Source organism: Phascolarctos cinereus, unplaced genomic scaffold, assembly GCF_003287225.1.
Source record: "Phascolarctos cinereus isolate Bilbo 61053 unplaced genomic scaffold, phaCin_HiC Scaffold_2;HRSCAF=192, whole genome shotgun sequence".
NCBI lineage: Eukaryota > Metazoa > Chordata > Mammalia > Diprotodontia > Phascolarctidae > Phascolarctos > Phascolarctos cinereus.
The window spans coordinates 94,830,717-94,852,680 of record NW_027555625.1 but is presented as its reverse complement, the minus strand read 5'-3'; positions in this window follow the sequence as shown (position 1 = coordinate 94,852,680).

The window sequence follows — 21,964 nt, the reverse complement described above, 5'->3', positions numbered from 1 at the left end:
CACAAGGAGATGCAAAGGATAGGAGTAACCACAGGTATTTATGAGAAATAAGATTAGATCAGAGAACTTCATTCTTTAACAGAATAAAGAACACATTCAGAAATATGGCCAGACGCTCCCAACTGAAATAAAATAGAGGGAGGGGATAAGGACCACCAGTTAGCTCCTCCACATACCCCAATGGATTTGTTTTTTTCTTCAATATTCCAGTCTTTGGAGCTAACACCCTTGATTAAAAAACAAACAAACAAACCAAAAACAACTCAGCTTTCTATTTTCCTCTTTGCTTTCACTTCTCCAGTATCCCTGGGGGCATTAGTTTAAGGAGGGGAATTGCTGATGTTGTCACCACCACTACCTATTGCTGTCCCACTGGTTTTGGGGCTAGAGAGGGGGAGGTCTGCTATCCCCTCTTCTGCACGTGTATGCTCTTGAGAGTTTTAGAAAACAGAAAACGAAAAACCTGCTGCTCTAGCGGAAAATTCTGCCTCCCAGTCCTAATCCTGTGCAATCTTCTCAAGCAACAAAGAGATGAAACTCCCAGGGTCTTTAGCAGCTTAGTACCTCCTTGCAACATAACCTTGTTAAAAGAACTTTTACATTTGTAAAAAGGTTTTTAAAGAGAAAAAAAGCAGTAGAAGAACATATCAATAATGTCTGAAAGCATATGCAGTATTACACAAAGTCCCCCTGCCTCTGCAAATATGTATATACATAAGAACCTGAAGAGGGCAATGCTTAACCTCACTGATGTCCTTTTTTGTCTTTACTTGGTTGCCTGGAGTTTTAAATAAAAAAAAAATACCTGGCATTTGGTATTTATTTAAAATTGCATAAAATTGCATTAAAATTTTTCAATTCCTATTTTTATTTTTGTATTATTTTATTATTTATTATTTTAATATTTTTATTTTTGTTTATTATTTTAATCTTCTGTCTCTACATAACCCTCATTTTAATATCTTTTAATACTTTCCTCTCTCACTTTTGCAATAAACCATTCCTTTGAATAAAGAATAAAAAACAGTTTAGCAAAACAAATCAATAAAGCAACTCAGTCTGAGAATATATTCAATGTTCTACAGCCCTAGTCCCCCACTTCTGCAAAGAAGGGAAGCCCGTGAATTTTCTTATCTTGTCTCTGGGGCCATATTTGATAAATACAATTTACAGAGAATTAATTTTCTCTTCTTTGTTCTTTCCATTTACATAGTTGTAGTCATTGTGTACACTGTTTTTCTGGCTCAGTTTACTTCAGTCTGTATTAGTTCATACAAGTTTCCCTATGCTTCTCTAAATTCTTATGTTCAATGTTCTATATGGAATATATATATATATATGTATACACACACATGTATGTATATATAATATCATTTATATCCAATTCATGTGCAAGTCGAGACATCACTTATAATGTCAATTGGTCCTCTTTGAAAATGAAGGATGAACAACAACAATAATATTAAGTTTAACATTCCATTCCATTAATGTACCACAACTTAGCCATTCCCTCATCCAAATGGGTATCTAATTTTTTTCCAGTTCACTGCTATCACCAAAAAATGATATGAATATGAATACATTAATGTAGACAGTACTTTTCCTCCTGACTTTAAAGGGGCAAAATATTTTCCCCTTTAGGAAACTGAGATTTGGGGAGATTAATATACTTCTCAGAATATAGCGATTTGGGCACTGTTTTTACTACCAAACTACCAAACTCTCTGAATCAATAAGATAGATCATGGTTTCTCAAAGAAATACTCCAAATCTATTTTTACCAAATTATTTATTTCACTGATGATATTATATAAAATCCCAGAATACAAAAGTAAAATATGATGCAGTAAAAACAGTTCTTATATGGATTAAAGAGGTGGGTGTTTTTTTTGAAGTTTTAATGTACATTTATTACAGATAGTTAATACAATACAAGCTCTCATAAAACAGTTATCACTGTCAAAATAGCTTTCTAATATACAAGGAAATGTTTATTCCTTACAGCAAGATGAAACTACACCCTTTGTCTTTAATCTGCATTGTCCAACTTAAGAGCTTCTTTTTTTTTTTTCCTTAACTTCAAATCTTTCCAACTTCTTATCTCAGACTTTGGGTTTTCATATTCATTTGTACCATTTTTTCATCAGTATCAGATTCAGCCGAGTTCTGTTTAAGGTTGTGATGAAAACATCAACCAAGGTGGAAAACATTTGTACTGGAAAACTACATTGGAGTTGTCTTATGCTGGTCCATTCCTTCTGAAGTCTGGCCTATTGAGTGAAATGTAACTGCTTTGTTGTGGTTTGTTCTTCCTTAGTCAAGAGGTGACAGCTACAGATTGCGTTGTTGTTCCAGCTGTCATGCCATTTTTCATAGTATTCTTCAAAGTAGCATGAATGTAGCTCATATGCTCTGTTTAACAGCAACTTGTTCCAACTGTGCACATACAGTCTTATGGTGAGACTTCATCACTGATCATTCTTTTAACGGTGTAACTGGATTTTCCTATTCTGAAAAAAAAAAGGCAGCTAGGTAGCACAGGAGATAGAGCACTGAGCCCAGAGTCAGGAAGACCCAAGTTCAAATGTTGCCTCAGATACTTCAATTTCTGTTTTTGTTATATCTTTCCACTAAAAATCATTTGTAAAGGCTAGCTGATGTTAATTCAATAAGTGAAATGGAGGTTTTAATCACTGGCAGTTATCATTGGGAAGAACACAAGAATGCAAGCTGGATCTGCTAGCACCAGAGAAACACAACCCCCCAATTCTTCAGTGGTCCCACTAGTATCCTGAGGAGCAGGTGTAGTTTTGCTCAGGGACTTGGCTTGTCTATTAACGCAGAATGACAGTTGGAGTAAGGAGTCTCAAAGCTTTGAAAGGGCTATACAAGGAAAGAGTAAAAACAGTCCCTCCTTCACAACATATAAATCACAACATATCAGCTCAGTATAGAATAGATAGAAGGTAACTTTAGTGGAGATGTTACTACCTGGAGGACCACGAAAAATCTCCTGGAGGAAGTGGTACTTATGCTGCATCTCAAAGGAGGCCAGGAATTCTAAGTGTCAGTGGATGGGAAGGAGAGAATATTGAACAGCCAATACAAAGTAAGGAGATGGGAGACAGCATCATGTTTAAGAACAGCAAAGAATCCAATACGGGTGGATTGTAGAGCGTGCGGAGGGGAGTAAAATGTGGGAATAGGTCAGGATGTAAAGAGCATTAAGCACCAAACAGGTGTTTGTATTTAATCCTGGAAGTCATAGGGAACATTGGATATTATCAACCAGGGGCAGGGCAGGGAGTGACCTGGGCAGGACCATTCTTTAGGAAAATCATTTTTGGTAGCTGAGTGGAGGCTGGATTAGAGTAAGGAGAGATTTTAGTCACAGAAACCAACCTGAAGGCTACTGCAACAATACAAGTCACCATAGGCCTAAACTAGGATGGTGTCTGTGTAAATGGGAAGAAGGAGATGTAAGTGAAAAAGGATGGTGAGAAAGAAATGACAAGATTCGACACATGTCTGGATTATGAGAAGAGTCAAAGGTGACACTGAGGTTGTGAAGCTGGCTAACTTGAAGGATGGTGGTGCCCTGAGCAGTAACAGGCAAATTCGGAAGAAGAGAACATTTGAGGGAAGACAATGCCTTGGACATCTTGAGTTTGAGATATGTTAGGACAACCAGGTCAAAATGTTCAGCAGGTAGTTAGCTGGTAATGTGAGACTGGAGCTCAGGAGAGAGACCGGGGAATTATATATGTGTGTGCGTGTGCTTATAATCTGTATTATATACATTCCAGTATATAATATATAGGAATATAAGATACATGTGTTATATATCAGATATATTATATGTAGTTATATGTGTGTGTGTGTGTGTGTATATATATATGAGTCTGCCTTAGGAGGATAAGTGATATGATGAGAACAATAATTGAGAAAAATATACAGAGAAAAGAGAAGAGGGCCTAGGACAAAGCCTTGGGGGACATCCATAGTTAGTGGTCAAGACACAGATGAAAAGCCAAAAACAAAACAAAACTGGGGAGCAGTCAGATAGGTAGGAGAAAAACCAAGGGAAAGCAGAGTCAAAAAAACACAGAGAAGAGAGAGTATACCAGAGGATTGTGCAATTGTGCATCTCTTACGGCAAAGGTTCATAACCTGGGATCTACCAACTTGAAAAAAAATTTTTTTTGGTAACTATTTCAATCTAATTGGGCTACTTTGCAATCTTTCACATTAGGGGTCAGGATGGTGGAATAGCAGGAAATTTAGTCCAGCTCCTCCAACCCAACTCCTCTGCAGTGATCTAAAAATGCACTAGACCTAGTACTGATTAGGACTTTTTTTAAAGTTAATATTTGTTTTTTGTTTGTTTGTTTTTTGGTTTTTTTTTTGGTGAGGCAATAGGGGTTGTGACTTACCCAGGGTCACACAGCTAGTGTCATGTGTCTGAGGTCAGATTTGAACTCAGGTGCTCCTGGATAGGCTGGAGCTCTATCCATTGCTCCACCTAGCTATTCCCTTTGCTTTTTTTTTTCTTCAAAATTTGGCATGGACAGAGAGGCCTGCAAGCATTGGGGCTGGGGTCTGGCCAGGAGAATGCTGTACAGAACATTTCACTGTAGAGAGAGGCTGTGTACCAGACCCATACTGGGACACTGGGGCACTGGGACCTCTTGCAAGATGCAGAACAAATGCCTATTGGCAGCTTTGTGCTTCACTACTCAGTTCCAGGTCACAGATCTGGGGTGCACTGAGGAGGGAGCCAACACCAGGGAGGGCTGTTCCAGGTTAAAGAGTGGTCATGGGCCCTAAACTCTGTACTGAGCAAAGAACAAGCTTAGAAGCAAGAAGTTCAGATGCCTTGTGGTTCAGGAACTGTTTGGCTTCAGGAGTGCAACAGGGACTCAGCTCTGCCTCCAGCCCAGTCTGAAGCCTGCAGTTCTGGCTCTCTGAACCTGCAGAGCTTTGTCCAGCAGCAGTCTACTGGAACTTCTAACCAGGAACGAACCCACAGGTGTATTGCTCAGATTTAAACCTGCTTCAGGAACTTAGAGAGCTCAGACAAGGAGGGCAGTGGTTAGACTTTATCCTGGATCACACCACTTTGGGAGCGCTGAATGCTTACAGGTCCCCAGCCTGAGCTGTCTCTGAGATGTTGGAATGCCATGACATTCAATGCCCTAAGAAAGCAGCAGAAGGACCCAAAAGGACTGAAGTTCAGTTCAGACATTCCCCCTAAAAGTGCACAAAATCTAGCCCTAAAATAAAGTCAAGAAGTAGGCTGGAAGAATTAATGAACAAAAAAGAATCCCATCATGAAGAGCTATTATGGTGACAGGAATGCTCAAGTTACAAATCCAGAAGAAGAGAATAACACCAAAAAATCAACTAGTAAAACCTTAAAGAAAAACTCAGCTTGGGCACAAGTGCAGCCAGAATTACTGGAAGAGATGAAGCAATTTTTTTTTCAAATCTAAAAATGATTTTAAAAGCAAAATGAGCAGTAGAGGAAAAAATGAGAAAAGAAATGAGAACTATGGAAGAAAGACATGGAAAAAGAATTAACAACTTGGAACAAACAGAAATCTTACCCAAGTAATTCTATGTATTTTATTTTATGCATTTAAAAACATGATTCTGAAAAAGGCTCCATAGGCGTCATCAGATTGCTAAAGGAATCCACAACACCAAAAAAGGTTATGATTACTGCTTTAAGGGCATGACACTGTCCCCCGGAGGCCATGAACTCAACTTTGGGGAGTACTACTCTAGATATCTGACTAAATGTTTTCACTCTGAGGGTGGAGTGCCCAGAGGAGTCAGGCCAGAGGACTGTGTTTATATAATCCAACAAACATTAGTGAAGGATACTATAAAGGGGAGGGGAGAGAAGGAGCCTTTTACCCCATATAATGGGTACCCCTGTTGGTTTCATTGCATTGTCAGCTAAACTTGAGTCAATTGGATCAGGGTCTAGTCTAATCCTAATCACTTATGAGCAAGGAGCTGAATCTCCATAGGCTCTTAAATAGTGTCAAGGTCCTGAAATAGAGTGATAGACGAAAGTGATTTCCTGAGAATACAGTAATCAACTCACATGGTTTTTTTTTTCTTACCTGAAAGAAAAATATAAGTAGTCTGTACATACTAATAATTTGTTGGGAACAATAACAGCCCACAGACTCCCAAGTAACCCTAGAATGAATGTCTTTATTAATGTGTGAAAATAAAGTGCTGCTGGTGAGCACAGACTAAAGGAACCTGGACTGCTTAATTTGATTAGAGAAAATTAGGGGAGACTTCTTAATTTTGGTCTGCAAGTACACACAATTATGTTATTCAGAAGCATTCTTCTCCACAGAGCTGTAACTGGGGGGAGATGACAGGGGCATGGTTCTGGGATGCTGATATTTAGGAGGTACTGGATATACTTGTAGCCTTTTAACAGCATAAATACAGCTGAGCTTCTCAAGAATGATTTATTAAAATACGAAGCTATGTGCTTGTAGCACCTGGCTACCCCCCAGGTGAGGTCTTCCCTGGCCTGCCTGCTCCCCTACTGCCCACTCCAGTAGCATTTGAGGCAGCATTTTGCCTCCCAATTATCTCAGGCACAGTTTCTTCCTTTTATTCTTGTGCCAGGCACAAAAACTGCCTTTCCTTGGGAACATTTTATAAATAAACAATTTATGATTCAGACTATTGGAGCTAGAAGAGAATGTAAGTTCATTTGGTCCAATCTAATTACTTTATAGATGAGAAAATGGAGGCCCAAAGAGGCACAATGACCCAGTGCCATTCACCTAGTCAATCACAAAACTGAGATTCAAATTCACTTCTATAGACCCATGTTGCCTTGTTGACTCATTCTGGGATTTGTGCCCCAAAATTGTGCTATGGGTTTTTTCCATGAAATTCTTCATTCATACTGGCTGCTTGGGCCAAGCAGTTTTACCAGCACTGACTGTTGTTTCAATGCAATGCCTGGGTTTGGGATAACAAGTTTTGCAAAATGCTTGTCCTAAGAAGAAATCAGATTAGATGCAAGATTTCCCCATGCTAAGGGAAAACTATGGCAGGTTCTCGTGTTTTCCCTAAGAACAAGAAGCAAACAAAATATGGGTAATGGAGATAATGATCTCACTGCTAAGCCAGAAGGCTGTTGGCCTGGAGGTTGGAGAGGGGGCAGTGCAGCTGTGCTGGGGTTTCCTTCTTCCACTTTTCTCGTGACCATCTGTTCCAAGCAATGACACCAAGCAGCTTCCTTTTGGAAAGGTCAGTCACAGTGAGTGTTTGGGTAAAGCCTAAAGCTGTTTGTACATGCTAAGAGACTGCAGCTTGGCTTGGGTACCCCTGGGTCTGCACCCAGCTCTCCACACCAGCTTGACTCCCTATGATAATTAGCCATCTGTCTATAGCTCTTCAGAGAAAGGCTGTGGGAAAGGTAAGCCAAGCTAAGATTCACTCTGCTAATGCCAGAGCTGAGCTCTGAGGAAGCCTCTAAGGCCTCTGGGAAGCCCCAAACAAACCACTCCAGGAAATTCTAGAGGACAGCAAAAGTTGCCCTCCCAGCCGTCATTCCCTAGGATGGCTCCAGTCTTTGGGGAGAGGTTAATGCTCAGCACTTGAGAGACGACTTAGTCTGCTAGGAGTTAAGCAATGTGCTCTAGTGGAAAGAATACTGGATCTCGAGTCAGAGGGCCTAGGGTTGAATTCTCACCCACTTGTTTGCTACCTGTGTGTTATTGGGTAATTCATTTGGTTTTAATTTTCTCACGTACAAAATGAGGTGAGGCACCTAGGTGGCTCAGTGGATAGAGCACTAGGCCTAGTTCAAGAAGACCTGAGTTCAAATCTAGCCTCAGATACTAGCTGTATGACCCCAGGCAAGTCACTTAACCTCTCTTTGCCTTAATCCACTGGAGAGGCAAACCACTCCAGTATCTTTGCCAAGAAAACCCCATGGACAATATTGGCATGCTATGGTCTATGGGGTCACAAAGAGTCAGATGTGACTGCACGACAACAAAATGAGGCAATTATATTCGATGACTTTTATATATGAAAGAACATATGATGAAGTGGGGAAAAGAACAAGCAAAAAGTGACCAGCAGAGAACAAAAGAAAACTTACAAGGAAGCAAAGATGGACAGTGCTCAACACAACGCATGTTAAAAAAAGAAAGAACATATGAATGAAAAAGCATTTATTAAGTATTTATTGTTCTAAGAGCTGAGGGATAGACATAAAAAGCAAAGACAGTTTCTCCCTTCAGAGATTATACTTAATGGGGGTAGGGAGTGGGGGTAGATAACATACAAAGGTGGTGGCCAGGGACTGGCACTTTGGTTTGGAAACTTAGAGAGTTGGTGAATAGAGTTATAGGTGAGTAGATTAACATGCTCTGTCTAGGACCAATGGCAGAATTGATTTGACCCTGGTTGGTGGTTCCAGTACTAGGATGGGGTAAGGGTGAACAAGGGTAGGGTACGTATGGGGATGCAAGGAGGAAGAGAATGTTGAAGAGTTGAAAGTGAAGTGAAGCATGACCAGGGCACTCCCTGAAATAGAGATCCAGGAGAAGCATTCATTGATGGGGGAAAAGGGAGACATGGCAGAAGTTTATATACACAAACACATGCATGCAAAGGTATATATACATGTGTTACCGAGGGCTGGCCAAGGAGGGCCTAATTCTTAGGGCATATGCAGTACTCCAAGCCTAGTTTTAATCCAGTTTGCTTCTTAATCGAGCTTGCTTCTGCATATGCATATGAAAGGAGCCTTTCCCTCTGTTTTCTGCTTGGTGACAAAAAGCCTTTGTAATTTATTGCTGCGCCATAACTGAGTATGCATATAAAAGGTTTGTTGAGTTTCTCCCTCTCTTCCCTGAAGAGACATGTCTCCAGCCTTAACTTTTCTCTCCACCTCCATTTCCAACTACTGCCAACTGTAGTTGGGCTTGGAGTGAGGAAAATCTGAGTTCAAATCTGGCCTCACAATGCCTATGGGCCTCAGTTTCTTCAACTGTAAAGTGGGAAAAATAATAGCACTTACATCCCAAGATTGTTATGAGGATCATCAAATGCGATAATATTTGTAGAACACTTAGTGGCACGGTGCCTGGCATAAGGTAGGTGCTTAATAAATGCTTGTTTCCTTCTTTCATTTCTTTAGACACCTTGAACGATAGTCCGCAGGCATCTCAAACTCAACACGTCCCAAATCGAACCTTTTATCCTTTCCTCCAAACACTCTACTCTTCTTAACTTCCCTATTACTGTCTAGGATGCCATCATCATCCCAATCACTCAGGCTCAAAACCTAGGAGTCATTCCTGACCCCTCATCATCATTCCCCGAATCTAATTCATTATCAAGTCCAGTCATATCTAATTCCTACCTTTGCCAACATCTTCTCCCCATTCCCTACCTCCCCGAACTTCTCTCCTCTGTCACTGCAACCACTTTGGTGCAGTCCCTCATTACCTCATGCCTAGACTATTGTAACATCCAGTAAGGTTAGTCTCTTACCTCAACTTTTCTTATTCCAATCCATACTCCCCTCACCCATCAAAGTGCCAGTCACTTCCAAATTACCAGTTGCTCTGGGAACCTCCAATTTTGAGTATAGTTATGGACTTGTTTAATCTTATCTACAACTAGACTCTCCTTTCCATAGATAGAACTTGTAGATATAGTTGACATTTTCACAATGCTTTAAGATTTAAACATATTTTGTAAGGTTTTACTTTCTTCACGATAACCAGGTGAAATATGAAGGGCAAAAAGTATTGCCCTCATTTTGAAGGTGAAGAAACTGAATCTGAGAGAGGTTAAGTGATTTACCTGTAGGCCATTCAGTTAGTAAGCCCTGGGGTCAGGATGAGTACCCCCATCTCATGACTCAAAGCCCAACACTCTTTCTCCTATAGAAAACTGCCTCTTACAATATTTCTACAACATTATGATATATTTCTGGCACTGTAAGGTTTATGGTATTCACAGCAATCCTAGGAAAAGAATATTTTTTCTTATTTTAAACAGGAAGAAACAGAGAGCCTAATAGGTTAAGTGTTCATCTCATAGTCAGTTTATCAGGGTCAGGGACAGGATTTCACTCATTCATCCTTTAAGAAGCATTTATTAGGTGCCTACTACGTGCCAAGAACTGGGCTAGGCTCTGGCGATACAGAAATAAAAGTGAAACAAAACAGTTCCTGCTTTTATGAAATTTGCAATTGACAGGAGAAATAAGCCACCTGGAAACGTAAAAAGTAAATATGAAAAACATGTACATCAATGCAAAGTAAAAGGGGCTGGAGGGGGCAGGGAGGCGTGTGGACTAGTAAAAGACTCATGTGGGAGGTGGCACCTGTGGGAGTGAAGGAGGCTAGGAAAAACTAAGGTGCCCAGAAGAGACAGGGCTTTCCAGGCAGTTGGGTAACCTGAACAAAGGCATAAGAAGTGAGAGAGAGAGGGATCTGGAGGAGGAGCAGGAGGCTGGCCAGTTTGGCTTAAAAAGAGTATACAGGAAGGTGAGTAGCGTGTAATGAACCTAGAAAAATGGGCTGGAGGCAGATTGTGAAAGGTTTTGAATGCAAGAGAGGACTTTGTGTTTTATCCTAGAAACAAAGTTTCCTACTGGCATTCCATGAGTAGGGAATGTGATACGGTTCGACCTGTACTTTAGGAACATGAATTTGGCAACTGGGTGGGATATGGATTGGAGAAGGCAAAGCAGAAAGACAAAATTGGAGGCTATTGCACTAGTCCCTGGAGAAAGGTGTTAAGGGCCTGAGCTACGGCATAATGTGAGCTCTTTGGGGGCAGAGATTGTATTTTTGCCTCTCTTTGCATCCCCAGTATTTAGTAAAGTACCTGGCATACAGAAACTGCTTAATAAATGCCCGATCACTGACTAATGGTTATGTGAGTCAGTTGGTCCATAAGCATTTATTAAGTGCTTATTATGTACCAGGAATTGTGCTGCGTACTGGGGAGTACCACAAAAGTAAAAAATAGTCCCTCCTCTCAAAAAGCCTACATTCTGTTGGAAGAAAAAAAAGTATATATCATATACACTACATATAACGTGTGTATATGATATATACAGAGCAGAAAGAAGGTAATCTCTAAAGAGAAGGCACTAATAGTTGGGCAGGGAGTGGGGTGGGGTGGAGAGGGATGGGACAGGAAAAGTCTCTTGTAAAAAAAAAAAGTGAGAGAGGCAGCTAGGTGGTACAGTGGATAGAGCACTGGCCCTGGAGTCAGGAGGACCTGAGTTCAAATCCAGCCTCAGGGCATAACACTTACTAGCTCTGTGAGCCTGGGCAAGTCACTTAACCCTACTGCCTAGCCAAAAAAAAAAAAAGGTGAGGAGGAAGAACATCCCAGATGTGAGGGACAGCCATTGGCACAGGATGAGGGCCTGGACTTGGGTGGTGGCAGTGTCAGAGGAGACAAACACAGGAACAAGAGCCCGAGTGTTTGAGCTTCAAGAGTGCATAGAGTGGAGTAAAGTGTGAAAAGACTGGAAAGACTGGAAAAGGCCAGATTATGAAGAGCTTCCAAATGCCAGAGGAGTTTATGTTTCTCTTTCACATATCCTGTTTCCTCTGGTAAGATGTGGGTGAGCAGCCAGGCAGAACTACCAGTTATTTTACACCCCCTCCTCCACTTTTTGTGGGCACACTCTTCCTCCTTTAGATCTTGAATTGCTTTCTAGCTACTGGAGGTAGTAGGGAGTCACTGGAGTTTATGAAGGGGTCCGGTGAGTAACGTGATCAGACTGGTACTTTAGGAAAATCCATTTGGCTGTGGAGCGAAGCATGGGCTAGAGTGAGGAGAGATGAGGCAGGGAGCCCGATTAGAAGCTATTGCAATATTCCAGGACAGAGGAGATGATGAGGGCTTGAACTGGGGTTCAGTATCAAAGGAGCAAATGGGCTGTATAAAGAAATGCTACATGAAGCTACACCTATAAGGTATCACTTATGATGATGATACCAAGGAAATCAGGTTGCTGAAGACACTTCCTGTGTTCTCCAGATTGGTAATTTTGTTTTGTTTTGTTTTGTTTTGCTAGGCAATGGGGTTAAGTGACTTGCCCAGGGTCACACAGCTAGAAAGTGTCAAGTGTCTGAGGCCAGATTGGTAGAGTTATGGTTCCTGTTACCATATCCACCATACTACCCCAAACAGAAAGAACTGATGATACCCTACAATATTTTACCTTTTCAATTTAAATATTTATTCTATATTTCTGAAGGTAATTTAAAAACCATTCAAGGTTCTGGAGAATAAATAATGAAACATACCTTTGTTCTCAAGTTGGACTTGTGGAAAACTAGATTAAAGGAAGTAAAAACTAAAGTATAGAAAAGAGTACACTGTCAGACCTGTGCTGAGCCATTTTTCAGTCATGTCCAGATCTTCGTGATCCCGTTTGGAGTTTTCTTGGTAGAGATACTGAAGTGGTTTGCCATTTCCTTCTCCAGCTCATTTTACAGATGAGGAAACTGAGGCAAACAAAGTGAAGTGACTACGGGTACATAGCTAGAAAGTGTCTGAAGACAGTTTTGAACTCAGGAAGACGAGTCTTCCTGATTCCAGGCTCAGCGCTCTGTGCGCTATGGTGCCACCTTGCCGCCTACATTGTCAGACTGGGTCACCGTATTGCATCCTTTTTATCACAAGGCAGAATTTAATCTAGAAGGGGAGAGGGGAGAGGTCTCCCTGTTTCATAAATAACAGTGATGTAAAGATAAAATGCATCAGTCAAACTTCTTTTTCAAGTCATCATTGTTAACTTTGGAGAGAGCAGTTTCAGTTGAGTGACAAGGTCAGAAGCAGGCCTGCAAGATGCTAAGTAGCCGATGAATGGAGAAGTGGAGGAATGAGTGTAGAGACTATATCTTAGCTAAAGCTTGTAATGGGAAGGATGCTTTTCTCACAGAGCCTTTGAATAAATTTTTACTGATTGGAAATTTTAGGATTTATCCTTGTGTTTAAAAATTTACTTTAAAAAAAGAGCCAGCAATTGTGATAAAGCTCTTGATGAACAGAATTGCTAAACTGTATGTGCTACTGCTTGAATGAACCATTGAAAGGGGTGATCAGGATTGACCCAAGAGGGAAAAGGGATTTAAAAGTGCTGGATCTGCCAGAGGAAGGTTTCTGGCTGAGGGCACCTAATCAAAGGAGAAAGTGATTGATTTATTTCAACAACTTCCTAGAGCAGAGAGAATATATTCACTAATGCTTCCCTGGGCATTAAAAAGAGTCAGTGACAATGTGGGAAACTGGCTGGCACTGAGTAAAGTGTCCTCCATTACCAGTGACCTGGTTTTTGAAATGAAACCATTCCTTCAAAGGGAGGGGAGCTGAGGGAGTAGCTAGAGAGCAAGCCAAGTCCTCAGGAGGAGTAGCTTGGCCCACAAAAAACTGGTGGAGAGGGAGAATAAAATGACTGACAGACATGCCTGGATTTTCACCAAGATTTTATCGGGAGAAACTTAAACTAAATAACTAACTCTCTCTCTCTCTCTCTCTCTCTCTCTCTCTCTCTCTCTCTCTCTCTCCTCTTTTTCCTCCCCCCTCACATGCATACAGACACATACAAGTAGATATAGTATATGTGTATACATGTGTATGTGTGTATGTGTATATACACACATATATATACATATATATGTATGTATATATATACATATATATACATATATATATGTATATATATACATATATATATATATATATATATATGTATATGTATGTATGTAACTGTCCTTTGTGCATGTACAGATCATCTAACCTGGAGGTACCCATATGGTTCTCACCTAACTATTTCTTCTCTCTCTCCTTTGCTGGATCTTTCAGCCAGGCCACTATCTGTGAGTGTTGTTCAAGGCTCTGTTTCTTCACCCCCCCCCATTCTTTTTTACCTGGTGATCTCATTAACCTCCATAAGTTCAATGATCGTTCTTTGTAGATGATCCTCAGATCTATTTATCCAGCCCTAATCTCGCTTCTGACCCTCAGTCTCACATCACCGACTGGCTGTTGAACATCTCAAATGGATGTCCCATAGACATCTCAAAGTCAACACGTCCAAAATAGGATTCATTATCATTCCTCCCAAATCTACCACTCTCCTCAGCTTCCTTATTACTGTCAAGGGTATCACCGTCTTTGCAGTAACAGGTTTATAACCCCACAGTCATCCTTAGATCTTTACTTGAACTCGCCCCGCATATCCAGTCACTTGCCTAGTGCTGTCATTTCTACATTCACAACATCTCTCATATACATATGCTCTCCACACATACAGCTCCGCACTCTGGTGCAGGCCCTCATCACCTCATGCTTGGATTACTGCAACGATCTTCTAGTTGGTCTCTCTGCCTCAAGACCTTCCTAGCTTTAGTCCATCCTCCATTCACCTGCCAAAAAGATCATCCTAAAGCTCAAGCCTGAACGTGTCTTCCCCCATTCAATAAAATCCAATAATTCCCTATCACCTCCAGTCTCAAATTTGTAAAATTCGGTTTCATTTTTAAAGTCCTTCACAACCTGTCCTCTTCTTATCCTTTCAGGCTATTTACATGGCACACCCCCCACTTCCATATACTGTGTGATACAGCTATGCTAGCCTAGTGGTGTTCCTTGCACACGACATTCCATTTCCTGGCTCAGCTTCTCAGTGGGTGTCCCCCATGCCTGGGATGTTTTCCTTTCTCAGCTCCTATTCCTGGCTTCCCTAGATTCTTTCAAGACTCAGCTCAAATCCTACATTTTATAACATACCTTTTCCAATCCCCTCTCATCCTGCTTAGTGCTTTCTCTCTAAGATTAGCTCCCCTTACTACTGTATAGATCATACATATTATATATGTACTATATATGTGTTATATACATACACAGAATTGTCTATGTGTCGTATTCCCCTTTACAATGGCCTTCTCGAGGCCAGGGGCCCTGTTTTTATCTTTCTATATATCTTCAATGCTTAGCACAATGCCATTAATAAATGCCTTGTTGACTGACCGACTAGCTCACTATTGCCTTTAGGATAAAATATATATACATACATACATACATACATATACACACATATACACATATACACACACATATATATATGTGTGTGTATATATATATATATATACTCCTCAGTGGCTTTTAAAGCTCTTCATGACCTCTCTCCATCCTACCTTTCCAGCCTTATTCTATGTTATACACTCACTATACTCTACAGCCAAACTGTACTTCTTGATTTTTCCCACACATAACGTACCATTTCCCATCTTTGTGCCTTTGAACCGATGGTCCCCCTCCATGCCTGAAAAACACCCAACTTCTCTGCCTCTTAGAATCCCTTCTTTTCTTCAAAATTTAACTCAAACAACACCTACATCCCGGGTGCTAGCGCCTTTCCCTCCCCAATCTTTTATTTATTTGGTTTATAGTTTGTGTAGACATTTACTTAAGTGTTATTACCTGTAGGGCAGGCACTAAGTGTTTTCAAGCACATAGCAGGTGTTTTATAAATCTTCATCGATTGTTGCTTTGTCATTATGGATGCTATTCTTGTGACTCTGTTTTCTTTACTATGTGACTTGATACAAATCTTCCAAATTCTTCGTATTTATCACTTTCTGTGGAGCAGTAAGATTCCACAACATTCCTGTACCACACTGTTGCCACATCCACCCACCTCTACATCTGATCTTCTGTATCACCCTTCTCTGACTTCAACCACAACAGACATTAAAATCATTTTCATCTAATCCTCTGGACTAATGCCAGGTGTTGTGGCCTAGGACTGGCTCAGGCTGGGCCAGTGCTAGAAAGAAATGAGACCTTTGCAGACTGCCTAACATTTAACAAAAAGGAAGTTTACTTAATAAAAGCATGGAGAGAATGCTCAACAAGGAACCAGCACTGTCTAAGGTAGACATAACCTTCTTTTTCTCTGTATGGAAATCCATATGGTGAGCATTCTATGTTGGGTCAGATGGGTGTAGTGACTCACATGGAAGTGGGATATGCTTTTTTGAGCCCATGGACACCATGTCTACAGTTTGAGCCATACTTTCCTGAATCAATCAAGTCTTGGGCACAGCTTCACTGTCTTCTAGTGAAAAACTAGACCAGTCTATCTGGCGGGGCCTTACATGACTGGGAATCCATGTCAACTGCTTAAGCTCAGAATCAGTCTGGTTTTAGGGATGACTTCCTTGCTTTTTAAGGGAAAAGTATCCCAGTTTATAATTCAGGGACCTTAGTAGATAAACATTGATCCTGCCCCACAGGAATTTCACTATCCTGATCGTCCTCTTTTAGACACTCTCCCACTTTTCAGTGTTCCTTCTAAACTACTAGTCCCAAACACGACCGAGTACAATGGGACCATCGCTCCTCAAAGCCTAGGCATAATACCTCATTTAAAGTATTAGCAGATCTCATTAGCTCTTTTTGGTTGCCATATCACACTATTATCTCATATTTACCCTGTAGTCCATTAAACCCCCAGATTTTTTTTTCAGAAAAACTGCTATCTAGCCATGGTTCCTACATCTTATATTTCTGAAACTGATTTTTAAAAACTCAAGTGGAAGACTTTACCTTTACTCCTGTTAGAAGTTGCTAGGTGGGGCAATGATAGTGATGGACCCGGAGTCCAGAAGACTTGAATTCAAATTCTGCCTCAGATGCTTACTAGAGTGTCCCTGGGTCACTTAACCTCTATCTGCCTTGGTTTCTTTATATATAAAGTGGGGATAATAACAGTATCTGCCTGTCAGTGTCGTTGTAAGGATCAGATGAGATAAAATTTGCAAAGTGCTATGTGAAACTTAAAGTGCTATATAAATGTAAGTGATTATCATTATTATTAAATTGTATATAGTTAGATTTAGTTCAATAATCTAGCCTGTTAAGATCTTTCTGGGTCTGAGTTTATCACACATTATTTATCTCTCTCAGATTTGTATCAGCTACACATTTAATGGCATGTTATCTATGTCTTTTTGGAATTTTGCCATTCAACCAATTTCAAATCCATCTAAAAGTGATATTATTTAATTTTTAAAAATCCCTCTATCTTGTCTGTAAGAATGGTATAACTTCATAAAATGTTTGGCTAAAGTCTATGTAAACTAAGTCTATAGCAATTCCTTGATCTTCTCAAATAAGTTTAGTAACCTTCTCAAATAAGCAATGAGGGTAGTCTGGCTTGATATGTTTTTAGTGATTCCCAGTCAGCTGTCTGGGATCACCACGTCCTTTTCTAGATGGTCATTAGTTCATAATAATATGTTCTTGAATTTTGTCCCAGTCTACTGACCATCTTGGTAACCCTCCTCTGGATGATCTTGACCTATCAATCTCTTTCTTAAAACATTATTCCAGGGGCAACTAGGTGGTGCAGTGGATAGAGCACTGTCCCTGAAGTCAAGAGGACCTGAGTTCAAATCCAGCCTCAGACACTTAACGCTTACTAGCTGTGTGACTCCGGGCAAGTCACTTAACCCCAATTGCCTTGCCAAACAAAAACAAAAAACCATACAGACACACACCAAAAGCCGCAAAACATTATTCCTGGATCTGATCACATTTAGATGCTGCTTGACCAGGGCATAGTATATATTTGTACTATCACTTGCTTTGAAGTTATGTTTCAACCAACCTAGCCTAAAATTGATTTAGTGTTTTTTGGATGCTATGTCAAACTATTGAGGTTGCAGTATTTAAACCTCAACCTCTTTTTCATATGAATTGTTATCAAACTGTGCTTCCTTCTCTCATCCTCTACTGTGTGATTATTTTTCTTTCACCCAAGTGATGGACTTTGCATTTATCGTAATGAAATTCCATCATAGGATCACAGAATTCCAGAGCTGGAAAGAATCATAGTTCTCTTCTAGCTCAACTTTTCTTATTTCACAGATAAAGAAACAGAGGCCCAGGAAAATTATTTGACAAGGCCAGGCTATTAGTAAGTGCTGAATAAATAATATATGTATATACATACATACATATACATATATATGTGTACATATATGTATGTATGTGTATATACATATACATAGTGCCTCAAATGCCCTTGAGGAAGGTAGTTCTTGTTTCTCTTTAATTATCATGAAAGCCAGACCTTGGGTTATGTGACAATACAAGCAAGTGAGAGTTCCAGAAGCATGGAATTATCTCCTTGCATTTCCAGAAAAATAGTTGCTATTTGAGAGGCACCATATAGTGGAAGAGCATTTGGTTCTTGGTGGGTTTAAAGACACTTGATTGTCCATCAAAACTGTCATGGTCCTTCTGCTTATATGTTATACTCTGGCGATGTGGGATAGCAAAGATAGCATTGGACTAAGTCTTTAAGACAGAGATGAGAAAAGGCTTCCGTGAGCGTTTGGTAGGATTTTAAGACTGTATCAGGTAGTGTCAGTGTCCTAGACAAAGACTTAATGAAGTGCCTGAAATTTGACTTATGATGGGCTATGCGCATGAAGAGCAGATACTACTGACCTTAGAATTACATGACTTTCCAAATACTTCAGTGGATTTGTGATCTCATTGTTGTTTCCATAGGGACTGATCACTAGCCCGTCTACACCCCCTTCATCCTGTACAAGCTTTGTCTTCTTCTCCATATATTTCCATAGATCTTCTGTAGAAAATCTATGTAAAGTGTTGGATGTCTTCCTCTAGGCTTTTTCATAAGCATTTATGAAAATCAACATTAAAAGTGTTCTCTCGGAATCTCCCTGTGTTGCAACCTTGGGAAGTTGTCTTGCCTTTCCCACCCCAGTGCTGGCTCTGAGTCAGGAGGCCTTTTTCTGGTTCTATTATCTTGCTTACTTGAAGTATGACCTTGGATGAGTCTCTGAACCTCTCTGTGTCTCAATTTCCTCTTCAGTAAAACTGGGCTGAGAACACCTTTGTCTGTCTTACAGGGTTGTGGAGGGGGGAAAATGAAATAACAAATATGAGAGCCAAAGAGAAACCCATAAAGTCCTCTAAAAAGCAATGAGACACTGTGATTGTTGCTGCTTTTCTCAGAAATGTTGAGTTCACAGACAGATAAACCTCCACCCAGCAGGAAAGGCTATATTTAAAAGACAAAAATGAAACCAGACGTGCAACATTGAAAAAGGCAAGGCCAGTGTCTGTAGGTCCTGAGGCATTAGAAGGGGCTTAAGTATATGCCTTCAGGTACTTAGAGTACTTAATATCCCTCACTATTTAATTCAACAAGCATTTGTTAAGAATTCTGCTATATGCAAGACTTTGTTGAAAGTGCTTGCAATATAAAAATGAAAGCAAAGCAATTCCTGTCCTCAAGAAGCTTATATTCTTGTGGAGGAAAACAACATAACACCATATACAGACAGGCAAATATAAATTATATATAAAGTTTACAAAGAAATATCAGAAGCAAGAGTAGGAGTCAGGAAAAGGTGTTCAGCAAATACTTAATCCTGTTATTGAATGTATCTCTCTGAAGGGTTTCGAGGTAAAATAAAATTCACTTTATTTTAGAAAGAGAAAAGTTCTGGAAGCAAACACTGACATCCCTCAACTCTGGGCTCTGGTTAGTACCTTAGGATAGCTCCTGAGAACTGCAGTTCTCATTTATCTGTAGGGTAAGAGAAAAGGGTCATCTTCTCCTTTGCCATTGGTTTCAATCTTTTCACCCTTCCCCCCACCAGGCAAACCTGAATCAGAAATCAGTTGTACAAATGGAAAATGTCCCTTGTGTCTCTTCCCTTGTCCACCTCTTGGCTATTGGGTGAAGGGGCAGGGAAATGGTAGGAAGATAAGCGAGAACATGGTATGATCCTGAATGCCTATGTGGGTAGAAAACTTAGAGGTCAATTAATCCAATGTCCTTATTTTTCATAAAAGAGAACAGACCTTGAGGGACTGAGAGACTTTCCCAAGGTTACACATGTGCTGAGTAGCAATACCATCATTTAAAACCAAGTCTTCTGATTTACAACCAGTTCTCTTTCTACTATGCCCAGTCTTGTCTCCCAGAATCTTTTACAAGGGTGGGGAACCTGTGGCCTCAAGGCCACGTGTGGCTCTCTAGGTCCTCAAGTGCAGCCTTTTGACTAAGAGCCTCATTTGAGGACCTACAGGGCACATACAGAGGTAATTACAGACACAGGCAGCCTGATATCACAGTGGATAGAGCACTAGGCCTGGAGTCAAGAAGATCTGAGTTCAAATCTGACCTCAGATACTTTCTAGCTATCTGACCCTAGGCAAGTCACTTAGCTTCTATATACCTCAATTTCCTTATCTGTAAAATGGAGAATCATAACTCCTACCTCTCAGGGTATAAGTGAAGATAAGATGAGTTAATATTTGTGCTTTACAAACCTCAAAGCATTATATAAATACTAGTGATGATTATTATTTGTTTCTAATTGTTCTTCCTTCTGGCCTTTGGAAACAAATAGACATCATTAGTTAGGAAGGTTATCCTCACAGGTATTTTTAAAGGGGGCAAAAAAGACAAATGATTAAAATTAATCCACAAAATTTGCCATCATAGAGATTTTAAGGATCTTCTTGCCCACAGAGTTAAGGTACCGAAGAGAGGCAGAAACCAGTGGCTGCAATAAACAAATCTTTGGTTAGTCTTACCATTTGAAGCTTTTAAGGAGTTAAATCTGTCAATTCCTTTCTTCTCAGAGTTATAGTAAAACTACTCTCAATGGACCATAACAGATGGAAAAGAAACATGGATTGTGGATACTATTCATAGTGAAAACCAGTCATTCAAAGGCTTGTTCAACTCTAAATCAATGGCACATGTTTAGGAAAATTGGCAATTGTACATTACAATGAGAGTCTTTACTCCTTTAAAAATATGTTTTGAAAGTTTGGGGCAGCGAGGTGGTGCAGTGGATAGAGCAGTGGCCCTGAAGTCAGGACGGGATTTCAATTCAGTCTCAGACCAGACATTTGACATTTACTAGCTTGTGAACCTGGGCAAGTCACTTAACCCCAATTGCCTCACATCAAAAAAAAAAAGTTCATATCTTCTTCCTTACCCAACTTAAATGGTCAGATAGCTGAAAGACTTAACTAAGATACCATGGGAAAACTCAGACACTCCAGATACTAACAGGAGAGGATCTAGGAAGCCATCTACTGACTTTTCAGTGATTTCCTGGCAAATCCAGCAGATTCAGTGATTTCTGATGAATCAGTGATTTTCTCTTTCAGGCAAGCTCCACTAGTCATAGAATTGCCAAAATAGAAGGCCCGGTACACAGAAGTCTAATTCAAACTGTGGACGTTTTCCAGTTAGGTCAATGGATTGGCCTAGCAGTTGAGAAAAATGAATTCAGGATTTTGATGATTCATAAAAATTCACTGTGACTTTTGGACCAATTTTTGGAGCACGTAAATTGTAACAAACCAGCAGGATTGCATTGAAATATCATATGGAGATTTCATTCCATTTCTATAGTTCCCACAAAAGAATTGTGGGATTCTGTTTTTCTGTCCCTACTCAATTCTATTCAGGTCAATTCAGAAAAATTTTACTGAGTTTATAGGGTAACGGGTATAGGGGGAGGTGTCCTTGTCACTGATCACAGTCACTAGCACCTATGTTTCATCATAACTTAGGGATCCTTACTCAGTAGCACACCATTAAGTGCAAGAATGGTCAGACCATGCTGGTTGTGTCTCAGTACATATCCTTGGAGTGCGTTATACAAATTATGCATATCTTTAAACCTTGAATTCACTGCAAGCTATTTCCCCCATAAGCCCTCCATACCCCCCAAATGCCATTCGAACCTGTTTGTTCTTGCCATCTATAATGTCCTCCTAGCTTAGCTCCATTGAGTCAAAACATACTTATTCTTTGAATCCTATCTCCTTCATGAAGTTTTCCCTGAGCCCTGCTATTCACACT